This window comes from Hyaena hyaena, unplaced genomic scaffold (assembly GCF_003009895.1).
Source record: "Hyaena hyaena isolate Hyena2069 unplaced genomic scaffold, ASM300989v1 scaffold_283, whole genome shotgun sequence".
Classification (NCBI taxonomy): domain Eukaryota; kingdom Metazoa; phylum Chordata; class Mammalia; order Carnivora; family Hyaenidae; genus Hyaena; species Hyaena hyaena.
This window is the reverse complement of record NW_024080916.1, coordinates 1860474-1872526: the sequence shown is the minus strand read 5'-3', so window position 1 is coordinate 1872526 and position 12053 is coordinate 1860474. Positions and strand designations below refer to the sequence as shown.

At 36.1% G+C, this 12053-nt stretch overlaps 1 protein-coding gene across 1 annotated transcript in view; it reads left to right on the top strand.

Moving 5' to 3' along the window:
* FAM171B (family with sequence similarity 171 member B) overlaps window positions 1-12053 on the top strand; it is a 65435-nt gene that overhangs the window by 16573 nt on the left and 36809 nt on the right. The gene's annotated exons all lie outside the window — the stretch shown is intronic.

The following is a 12053-nucleotide window of genomic DNA, read 5'->3' as shown; positions in this document are numbered from 1 at the left end:
TGATGAATTGAATAATACTCTATGGGGTTTTAAGATTGAAAACTGTCAGTCAGCCATGATGTTATTATACCAGACTTTATGGCTTAAACCTGGAGCACTTTTCAGAGTCTTTTCCTTTCCCTGTCCTGTATTTTTGTTTCGTTCCATTTTTACTTTTATTTATTTATTTTTGTCTCTTGTTAACACTTAGTTTTGTCACTTTTTGGTCCATGATGATAACCTTATGCCTCTCACTCTTGCTCCCCTCCTTTTCCCACCTTCATTTTCTCGTCACTTCCAGGTGCTAATTTAGATGTGGGATTGCAGACAAGAACCTTTTTACTCCTCAAAATTCTGCCGCAGGGTCTCTGACTTATAAAAACAAATTTCTAAATCAACATTGGAAACAAGTACATTTAATTAATCAGTTTGCAGTGATTATCAAACAAAAGTCCTCTTTCACACAGAAAGCATAATAAATGAGTGCAGTCATTAAACTTTATTAGGGACACTTTAAAATTTTTTAATGTTTTTATTTATTTCTGAGAGAGAGAGAGAAAGAAAGCGTGAGCAGAAGAGGGTCAGAGAGAGAGGGAGACAGAATCTGAAGCAGGCTCCAGGCTCTGAGCTAGCTGTCAGCACAGAGCCCGACGCGGGGCTCGAACCCACAAACGGTGAGATCATGACCTGAGCCGAAGTTGGACCCTTAACCGACTGAGCCACCCAGGTGCCCCTATTAGGGACACTTTAAAGAACTGGGTGCCCAGCTGAATATTAGCTCACAGTTGTAATGTTGGAGAGGAAGGGGCCGTGGTGAATTTGAGACCTAGAAGACGGAGAGTGTGAGAGAAGCAGGGTTTAGGTGTTGTCGGGTAGGGCAGAGAATGGGGTTCTGTGTAACCACACGTGCATCCGTGGTTGATGTCTTTACCAAGAGAGGCATCATTCTAGGGCTGGCGGCTAGAACATGGGCTTGAGGGTTCGGGCAGCTGGAGTTCAGAAATCTGCTTTGCCTCCTTAGGTGTGCTTTTGGGAGCTGGGGTGCCTTACAGAATTGTTGTTAAGTATTAAGTTGATATATGTGAAATATCTGGAACTTAACAGATGCTTGTCAATACTGTTTTTAATAGAGATTATTTTTAGTCAATTAAATATTTCAGAAGTACAAATATTCTGTTTTGATTTATGTTCTTGAGAGTTTGTTCATAATGGTTGAATAGGTAGACAGAAAAGGTAAACGGGCCAGTTTTACAACTTTCTAGTAAATGAGGCTGGATTTGTTTTCATTGTTTTCTTAGATTTCTTTGTAAATTAGACTCCAAAAGCGCATCTGTTACTGTAATAAGAAATATTAAAGTTTATCATGGAATAAAATTACTGTTTTTCTTTTAAAACAACCTAGAAACAACATTGTCTTTGGAATGTTACCTCAAGCAAGCAAGCAAAATATACTTGAAAGCCAAAAAACAGTGATGTATTCATCTGCGAGCTTCAAGTTTTCACTATTATATGGATTCCTTTTGTTTTGCTGAGAAGACAAATTGGCTTTTAGGAAAGACTGAATTCAAACAGTAGTTTTTATTATTCTTTTTTTTCTGTCCAGAAAATCTTAACATGAGCTGGAATATTCTCAGCATGCAAATAAGCCAAGGAAGACTGGCTCTAGTCCTTTGGAAGACTTTGTATTCAGAGGATAGTGTTTCTTCTTTATGGAAAAAACAAAAACGTTTTGCAGCCCTCCCTTCGCTTTGCTAGCCTTGGCAGTATGGTGGGGAGTAGTATTTGTCCATTAAGTTGGTGTGTCTTGAACCGCTCTCCTTAGAACAGAGTTCTGCAAAGCAGATGGAATCTTATTTATTTTTGAATACGTACCTCAGAGGAGCAGTAAATCCTGTTGGTCTCCAGTTACTGCCAGTTACTGCCCTGCAGCTGGGAGGGACATTCACATCCTAATGGAGGCAGCTGATTGATTAACATATTGATTGGATCTAGAGGATTGAGTTTTGAGGATTGAGTTTTGGGACATTACATACAGGCTGATTGAATTCTAGTTGGTATGGCCGTTGCACCTAACCAGTTTAAAATGTTTCCAGTGTTAACAATATTCGCAAATAAAACAAATTTAAGCAGTTCTCATTAAAAGATGAGACGAAGGAATGGGATAGAATTATAAACTACATATTAAGAGAAAAGCGTTCAGAAATGATTTGCCATTCTTATTTCTCTTACTAGGAAGCAGAAGAAAGTAATGAATTATAAAGGCCAAATAGAATTCATCAGGAATTTATTAAAATCTCCTAGTTATGATATATATGTGGATTGTGTCTAAATTAAAGTAATAAACGAGACAAAGGTTTGGAAAGTTGATAGGACAAAAATTAATTGACCAAGTAGTTTAGGAATTATTTTTTTGTCCTCTTTGAATACAACTGAAAACAAAGGATCATGTCAAACTGATCTTTTTCCTCTAAACTACCAGAGCCTGGCAAAGGGCAGGAATGCAGTGTTAACCTTGGACTTGTGCTAGGTTCACAGTAATAGCTTCCTGAATGGTAGGATCAATGAATAAATGTTTGCTTCTTGATTGGTTAGGTGAAATTGATTGACAGGTGTAGCAAAGGCTAATAAGACAGCTTTGTCTAAATTGATGATTGGCTAAATATAAGATTTGACCTCTATCACTCATTTTTTTATTTTAGGGAGCACAAGTGAGCAAGCATGAGCTGGGGAGAAGTGAGGTGCAGAGGGGGAGAGAGAGAATCTCAAGCAATGAGCATGGAGCCCCCAGGCTAGATCCTTACGTCCCCTGGGATCATGACCTAAGCTTTTGAAACCAAGGGTTGGTCACTCAACTGACTGAGCCACCCAGGCTGCCTCACTCTGTCACTCAGTTTTTAACATAAAGCAGCTTATGCTATTCTCTTAGGCTTTGTTATAAGAGAAAGAATTAGAATACTTTAGAGATGATAATTTCTTAGTCTATAAAGTTCAGTAATTAAAAATTAAATATGAGGGGCACCTGGGTGGCTCTGTCAGTTAAGCGTCTGACTTCGACTCGGCTCATGATCTTTGGTTTGTGAGTTCAAGCCCCACATCATGCTCTGTGCTGACAGCTCAGAGCCTGGAGCCTGCTTCAGATTCTGTGTCTCCCTCTCTCTCTCTCTGCCCTTCCTCTGCTCATGCTCTCTCTCTCTCTCTCTTAAAAATAAACAAATATTTTAAAAAATTAAATATATATCGAGATTCTAAGATGGAAAAGTATTCAGTCAAATAGAGATGGGCATATATTAGAGCACTCAAATTCAGTGTAGCAAATGCAGATGATTGTTTACTATGCAGTCTGACTTTTTGCAAGGACTTTGAAGAGCAAATTTTCTACTCTCAAGATATCTAATGTTTATAGCAGGAGAGGACGTGAGCATATATAAATACAATACAAGGCAGGATGTTATCATATGCCCATTAGAGTTTTAAAGTGCTTTGGGAACAGGATGATGATGAGACAGACTTTCAATTATTAAGGGGCTGATTTTCTGATGTTTACAGTTTAATTACCTGCTTTTTGATCGCCACAGTTTTAGAACCTACATAAGACAGGGTGGCTGGAAAGAAATAGGAGAATTCTTTTTTCCTATTATGTCTAAAAGTAAGGCTAGCTGGTAGAACTTAAGGCAGGAAATAGAAACTAAGATTTTGTTTTATATTTTTATAATTACTCATATCTTCACCGTAGGAATAAGTTCCTCTACTTCTGTTTTTTTAGAAACCGTTTCATCTTAATTATGAAATATTTCAAACCTAGAAATATGATCTATATATAGTGGACATCCATGTACTCCTCACTGAAGTTAATCTAGTATTAACTGTTTGCTGTCTTTGCTTCAGATTTCTCATTCCCTCTTTAGGAAATTAAGATTGAAGATTCATTTCTTTACCTACATTATCCAGAATTATTACATTATATGTTATACAATATTATTCTGAAGTGGGTATCACTCTTTTTGTTTGAAAATCTATAAGAGATGTATGTACATATTATACATATTATTTTGCAGTTTGAAGTTTTTCATTCAACATAGTATTTGGGGGACTTGTTGATACACTTCATATTTCATTAATTTGGTTTAATTACTGCATAGTATTCCATTTTATAAATAAGGCACATTGATGTACAATAGGTTTTATGTAACAATTTGCTGTTACGTAGTGTGTAGTGGTCAATCTAGCAGGTGTCTCTTAGGTGAATCTGAGAACTTATATGGTGTTCATACAGAGAAATGGAATTGCCAAGTCATATGCTCTGTACATTTTTAATGTTTCTGGGTCTGTCCAAGTGGCCCTCAAAAGTAATTGTACAACTTGCATTTTCCTGGATAGGTGCCCAACATTGTTTTCAAAATCTTCTTCTGTTTTTCTTCTCTGTGAGTTGTCTTGTATGCATTGTCTCTTTGTGTCTTCTTTTTTCTTATACATCCTGTAGTTTTCTGTACCTTTTGAATAGTAGTCTTTGTAGTTTATATATTTTTTGCACGTTCTTTTCCAGGGTCTAGCTTGTCTTTTAACAGTGTTTTTTAGGGTCTTTTGTGAACAGATTTAAATATTTTGATGTAGCAAAATTTCTTAATCATCATATTTTATGTATCCAACTTAAAAATTCTTTCCCACAGCACCTGGGTGGCTCAGTCGGTTAAGTGTCCATCTTTGGCTCAGGTCATGATCGCATGGTTTGTGAGTTTGAAGCCCCGTGCTGGGCTCTGTGCTGCCAGCTCAGAGCCTGGAGTCTGCTTCAAGTTCTGTGTCTCCCCGCTCCCTGCCCCTCCCCTGCTCCTACTTTCTCTGTCTCTCAATAATAAATACAAAGTTACAAAAATTAATAAAAAAAGAAGTCTTTCCCTAATCTGATGTAATTGAAAAAACCCTCTGTATTTAATTCTAAAAGTTTTTTGGTTCATATTTAAGTGTTTAATCCATCTGGAATTTATTTTTGTGTAAGAAGTTAGGTACAGGCATAAGATGAAATAATTTAAATCTTTCAAATCCTTCAAAACCTGTATATATTACATTCTTCTGTTTTTAGTTTTCAGTTAGCTTCAAGAAATATTAGAACATTTCAAAAGTACCTGTACTTTTTAATGCAGTGTGTACAGTTTTGTATTTGATGCATATTTATTTAAATATGTATCTTCTCCTAAATTACTTTATGAAGTAGTCTTGCTTTCAAAGTGAAAAGGATCCTTATGGAAAATGATGTCATGTCATACCTAGTACTGGTGTGAAAGATGCAGCAGTATTAGAAGAATGTTAGTGAAATTATTTTCTCGTGTGGAAAATTTGTATTCAGTATCTGCTAATGTCTGAAACCGCATCTGTGTATCAAAGGATGAGACCACCCTTTGATATCTGAAACAAAAAGTGCTAAATTTATTGCTTAATGAGAGGGAGAGCCATGCTAGTCAGGCGCAGATTTTTCTCAGCAAAACAAGAAACTGAACTCACATAGAGTGTTTCTGGGGAAGGATTGAATTCAGAGGTTGAGGAACTTTCTGAGATGGTGTTGGGATAGATAACAGCGACAGAATCTGGCTTCTCTGAGACTTTTGCTGTTTCATTGGCGTACAGAGGCACTGTTATCGGAGTGCGTCCATTCCTCATTGGCTGATGTTTGAGACTGTTGGTTACTGATTGGTTGCCTTACAGACAACCAATGAGTTCAACAAGGCAAGTTGTCAATGATTTGTTGGTTAAAGAGGCTTCAAACCAGTTCCCTGGTTCTAAGGCTATATAGAACTAAATATTGATTAAGCATATTTAATGCTCTTTCTTGTGGCTGCCTATTACCATGGTTACAGAACAGTCTGTCTTAGAAGTGAGCGTGCCTTCTTTTATTCTTGCATGTATGATTTGTTTTTAGAGTTTACTGCTTCAGAAATTGGGTTATATAGCTTCTGCAGAGAAACTTGTATTCAGATTTGGGGGTGGAAAAAAGCAGTGTATCTTGTTCCGTAATAAATATGCCTTTCTATATATACAGCTTTGGCATTGCTTGAGATAGGGAAAAGAATTATACAGAAGTTCATTTTATGTTGTACAATCTTCTGTAGTGGCTGATGTCACCTCTTGGATGCTGAATTTTCTGATTGAGAAAGAATAATGTCTTTAATTGAGCAACACACTATCTTCACTACTTTTTTAGCAAGGAGACGTTGAGTAGTTTATGAATCTTGTTTCCTCATTTGTAAATTGGGTTTGTGAGACCTGAGATAAGTTAATAGATACAAGACCATTAGAACAATGTAACTCCTTGGGCAAAGTGTTCTTATCAGACCAGTGTTAACCTTTCTTGCTTAATAAATGTTGAATACATAAAATTTCTTATTTGAACTAGACTTCTTTTTTATATAGCTCATATCCAGTTAAATGAAGGTTAAAATATCCGATTAACACCTTTGCCTAACAGAATAAAGACAAATGAAGTCTTTTTCCTCATTGGTAACTCCGAAATGTGAATCATTTATCAAAATTCACTTAATATTTTTAGTAATTATTAATTTTTCTATTGCACTATACTTATATAATTGGCTAAACATCAATGCCTATCACCTTAATCAAGTCTCAGCTACTCAATAATTGTTGAATCAAAAAATATTTTTTCTGTTCTCTTAATCACTGAAGCTCAAAAGTTTCCTATTATTGTAAGTTGACCTCAGCTGTAATATTGTATCAGTTGCCAGATAATGTTTTTGCTTCTGATCCTTCTTAACACTGTCTCTACACTAATTTTGACTTTCTTTACTTGATCCTAAACTATCTCAATAACTACCTCTAGTTTCTCACTATCCAAGTCCATTTTACAGATTGCTCCCAGGGAGATGGTGCATGCCTCTCCTGAAAGATCTTTACATATGCTGCTCAACCTTTCATTACATAGACAATGGAATGAGATTCAGTCATCTCCCATTGTTCCCAGATTCCATTTTTCTCGCTTGCTACAATGGACTGTTATTCCCTTAACATTGCATTTATTTCCTTTCTCCCCCCCCAACTTTGGTGCCCTTTCTCATGCTGTTCCTTCTTCCTTACATGTACATACTCTGTGCTTTAAAATTTATCTCTTCCTACAAGTTCAGCCTCAATTCCTACCTGAAAACATCCCTCATTTAGAATTCATGTTTCCCTTTTCTGTACACCCATAATACTTTGTGCATATTATTTTTCTACACCTTTCCCACTGGAGTTTCAACTACTTCAGACTAGAAACTGTAATATCAAACATAATAACATACATAAAACTGGCACAGTTTCTGCACAAAGAAACTGTTGAATAAATAGAAGTTGTGGTATATGCTCCCTCTGGACCTGGCACTTTATCTGATGCTTGGTCAGGCTTCAGTGAATGTTAATTTAAGTGAGTGTAATTGACATCTAAAGTTCTGAAAATATTGTGATGTTACCTATAGAACTTTCATACAATATGCATATCTACTTTGTCTTTTAAGATCTTTCAATTTCATGTTACTTTTTCACCCCCAAAATAATGAATGATTCATTTTGCTTAGAATTTTCAGGTCTGGAAGTATCCTGGCTATGTACTAATACTAGGCTGCATCTTGTACATGTTGTAGAATTCATGCTGTGCTAATGCTTAAGGCACTTGATGTTTTCTGTGTAGCGCATGAATTTCTATTTACTGGTCAGTATTCCTCTCAGATGTCTAATTACCGGGAAAAGGCTACATTTTACCGAGGTGTCAGAGAAGCATTGGAGAAAATGCTGGGACTCGTTCTGTCTAAATCTAACCACTCTCCTCCCAGCAGGGTGGGTCTCATCTGCTTTAACGAATTGCTGACAGTAGATTTCAAACCCTTTCTAAAAGACACATTGAAGCATGTGTCTGGCAGGTTCTAAATAAATTCCATTTTCTCTTTATTGATTTAAACATACTTTGCGTGTAGAAAGAAGAAAGACACTGTAAGAGGGAAAATGGATGTTTTATTAAGTCCTTTCCATTTGATTTTACTGTGAGTAAAGTCCATGAATTCACCAATGCAATCCCAAAACAACCAAAGAGGATATGATGGACTCCTGTTGTTCTTAGGCTGTAGTTCGTATATTTAATTCTCTTCATAAGAGGCTCTCTCACCCTGTCAAGACGTATGAAGGAAAAACAAGACAAAGCAACTAGCAATGTTGGGAATGAAAGGTAAACTTAAAGGAAAATAGAATGATTTTGAAACTTTACTGAATATTGGTTTTCACCTTAACTCCTTAGGGTAAGGGAGCAGTCATGTTGATATATTGACTATAGTAAAATAAAATATGAATACTCTCCATTTATAGTGTAAATTGATAATCACTTTCTGGAAAGCATTTTAGTAATATAAATCAAGAAGCTTTAGACAGTTTATACCTTTGACCTCTTATTTCTCCTGCCAAGGAAATAATTGAAAATTCAGATGAACATTTATGTACATGGATTTTTAATTAAAATGTTATTTGCAAATGTGAAAAATAGAAATGACTAAACATACACTAATAGGAGAAAGTTAAGTGAATAATAACCTATGGAATGTTCTTCAATAGTGAAGCATGGTAACTTTGAAAAATATTTAATAACATGGATATATGTTCACAATACAATCTTAACTGAAAAACACAGCTTATAACATTCCTTACTGGTTTATTTTCTTTGTCCTTTCCTGTCTATAATGCAAGCTCACTGTAGTAGGTCACGTCACATGTTGTAATAAGTGAAATGGTATCCTGTTACCCCATGGCCCAATTGATGTAGTCAATATTATTGTGGTGAGTTTCCTTCATACCTTACTTCATACTTTTATAACCATATGCACAGTTACACACATATACCCAATATAATCCTAATTTTGTAAATATTTTTTTCACTATGCTTTTCAAAGACCTGGATGGAATCCAAGTTATTTCTGAGAAATTGAATTAGGAAATTTTTTAATGTATTTTCTATACACAACATTAAAAAAGAAGAAAAGTAATGGAAAATATTGACTGGTGCCAAACTGAGACACGGAGGTGGCTCAGTCAGTTAAGCATCTGACTCTTGATACCAGCTCTGGTCTTGATCTCCGGGTCATGGGTTCAAGCCCCATGTTGTATTCCACGACGCACATGGAACCTACTTTAAAAAAATAAATGAGGACCCAGAGATAAGGGATTAGAAAGTGGCAGCTCTCAGTGATTAAAAAAAAAAAACACACACACCTAAACAACTAACAATAAACAGCGAACAACAACTGTCTGTGGATGCAGCCAGTGAGGTTAGTTTTTTTTTTTTCCACATTTGTATCCTCTATCTCAGATTCTCTGGGGTGCTCATGCCTTTAGGGGTGTGCAACAGAGGAACCACCAGCGAGCCATGGAGTAAATGTGCATGCCCATTTCAATTCAAGAGAAGTAATTTAAATTCTTTTATATTAAAAGAGACAGAACAATTGAACTGAAGAGGATGGCTTTAGGTCATCTCCCTACCCCTTTGGGATATACTTATTCTTTATCCTAGGTCAGTGGTTTCAACCTTGGCTATGCATTAGAATCATCTGGGACCTTTTAAAACTGTGACTCCCTGGACCCCATCTGCAATGATTCTTACTTAATTGGACCAGAGTGGGGCCTGGGAATACAGCAAAGGTTCCCCCAGATGATTTTAATGTTTACCCAGCTTGAGAACCAGTGTCCTAGGTCAAGGGAGTTGAGTGTACTAGAAAAGGTAACAATAGTGACACATTATGCAAACTGAGAATCTTGAGGTTATGTACGATTTTCATTTAATACTTCACTTATTTGTTCTTTCAAACAATTAGTCATGCATTCAGAAAAGAGTTAAGTAGACACATATGTGTTTACAATAACATATGTGTTTTCAAAGAATGGTTGTTTCCCAGAATATTTATAGTAAGACAATAAAGTGAACAGGCACTTTGTAGAAAGATCTACATTCTGAATTTACATATGACTCATTTTGTACTTAATAACATTGTTCACCAGAATAGTGTAATCATACACTTCTCTGAACTCAAACACTTTACATACACTTTCTTGGTACCCTCACTTTCCAGTGGACTCATATACATATTCGAAGGCAACCAATTTCTTTTTGTCTCTCACAGTGATCAATTAGACCTTACATATAGTAGGTACTTAATAAAATTGTATAGCAAATAAATACAAAGGCTTCTAAAGTTTCTTTGTTCACAGATCCTTTAGTGTCTCAGTAATTTTTTGTGTGTGTGACCTAATAAGTTAGTAGTCATTTGAAAAAAAACCATACTTGCTAATTACTTAATGGGATGTATTTGTTAAGACACGACACAAACCTTGGAATGAGATTGAACACTGCCATCTTCATTTCCTGTTTGACCTTCATTTTCACGCAGTATTTGCTTTTTATTAGAGCAGTCGCTGAACACCCAGTTTCACAAAATGGAATGTCATTGATTTGAATGTAATACATTGAGTCATGGGCACTTTTCAGTTTCTGTGATGTCCAGTGGATGTGGTTATCATTGTGCCTGCATGGAAATTTACCCCTGTGCATATGTCTCCTCTGTTGGTTTTGAGCACAGTTTGGGAACTGTGGCCCCAAATCTCAGGCTTTTGAAGTTTTTTTGTTTGTTTTAGGTATCATGGAAGATTTGTTTACTATATATTTGTTGATTATGTCATTGGCTGAATTAGATATTCAGTTGCTAAGCCTATGCATATAATATTCTAAGAGAGGAGATTAATCACACTATTTCTTTATAGCATTAAGATCTGGAACCATTAAAAATAGGTGCTTAAAAGGCATTTAACTAGATTCAAGGCACTGTACTAATAAGTATTTTATAGTACCATATTCTTTGATTCTAAGTTATCTTTAAAATTTGAATTCATCTTATAAACCATGGTAAAGAAAACTTCCCTGCTTGCAGCATAGAGAAGACTGGGCTGTCCGGTTACATGGGGCTTAGAGAGGCCGGTCTTTGGACAGTACTGGACAGGTCTCCTGGCAGGAGGGGAAGACTGCTGGCCATCCCAGTTGGTACAGACAGTTGACCTACCTTAAAGCCCAGTCTAGAGAAAGGTATTAACAGGGACTTCAGCAATGAGTTCTCTCTTACTCCGGGTCTCCTGGCTCACAGTTGTGCAGCTCAAAATAATAATCACACTCCACAATTACTTAGCTTGGAGATTTTCCATCCTTTCTAGAAGCTTGGTGTAAAATATCTTGGGGTGGGGGAGGGGGATAATATTTTGGTGGCATTGTCAGTTTGGTATGCTAAGTCCTTCTCAGGATTGTATATAAATAGCAATAACTTGATTTATTTTTGGCCTGCATGACAGTCTTTTCTAGACTTCATAAATTATATTAATTGGGACTACTTAAGAACACTGAGTCATTAAATTGCAAAGGAGTCTATAGTACTTTGTGTCCAATTCACGCAGTTTATACTTAGATCTTCCCATCAGGGTGTTGTACCCTAGCTAACACATCCGACCCGATGTCCATTGTTTCGTCACTGTTCCCTCTCACGAATGTTTGTCCAAAGTTGTTCTTGTCTTTCCCATATACTTTCATCAATATATTTGAAACACCTAGGGGAAAATATGAGCTACTCAAAGATTCCTAATGGCTATTGCCTGTAAGTAGCAATTTATTGAGAAACATGAGTCATTGTGAAATAGACTTAATAAAAACTTTATATTAAAAATATTCTTTAGTTATTTTCCCAAATGGGCTCTTACCCTTATAGCAGTCTTTTTTTTTTTTTTCCCCCCGCTTAAATTACTTCATTCCATTTTTACTTCCAACTTCAATTTTGGTTTCTTGGTAATATACTAGAGTATTATCCTACAAATTACTTAAAGTTGAGTAATAATTGGTGGAAACTAATCTTCATATAATTGCTTTTCTAAAGAAAAGCAACAATGGTTGCTCTAACAAAAAAACTTGTGTTTTGAAGTTCTTTCTAAATCAGATATGAATGTATCTGTCGAAAGAAGTTAATGGGGTGCCTGGTGGCTCAGTCGGTTAAACGTCTTGACTTCACCTCAGGTATCAT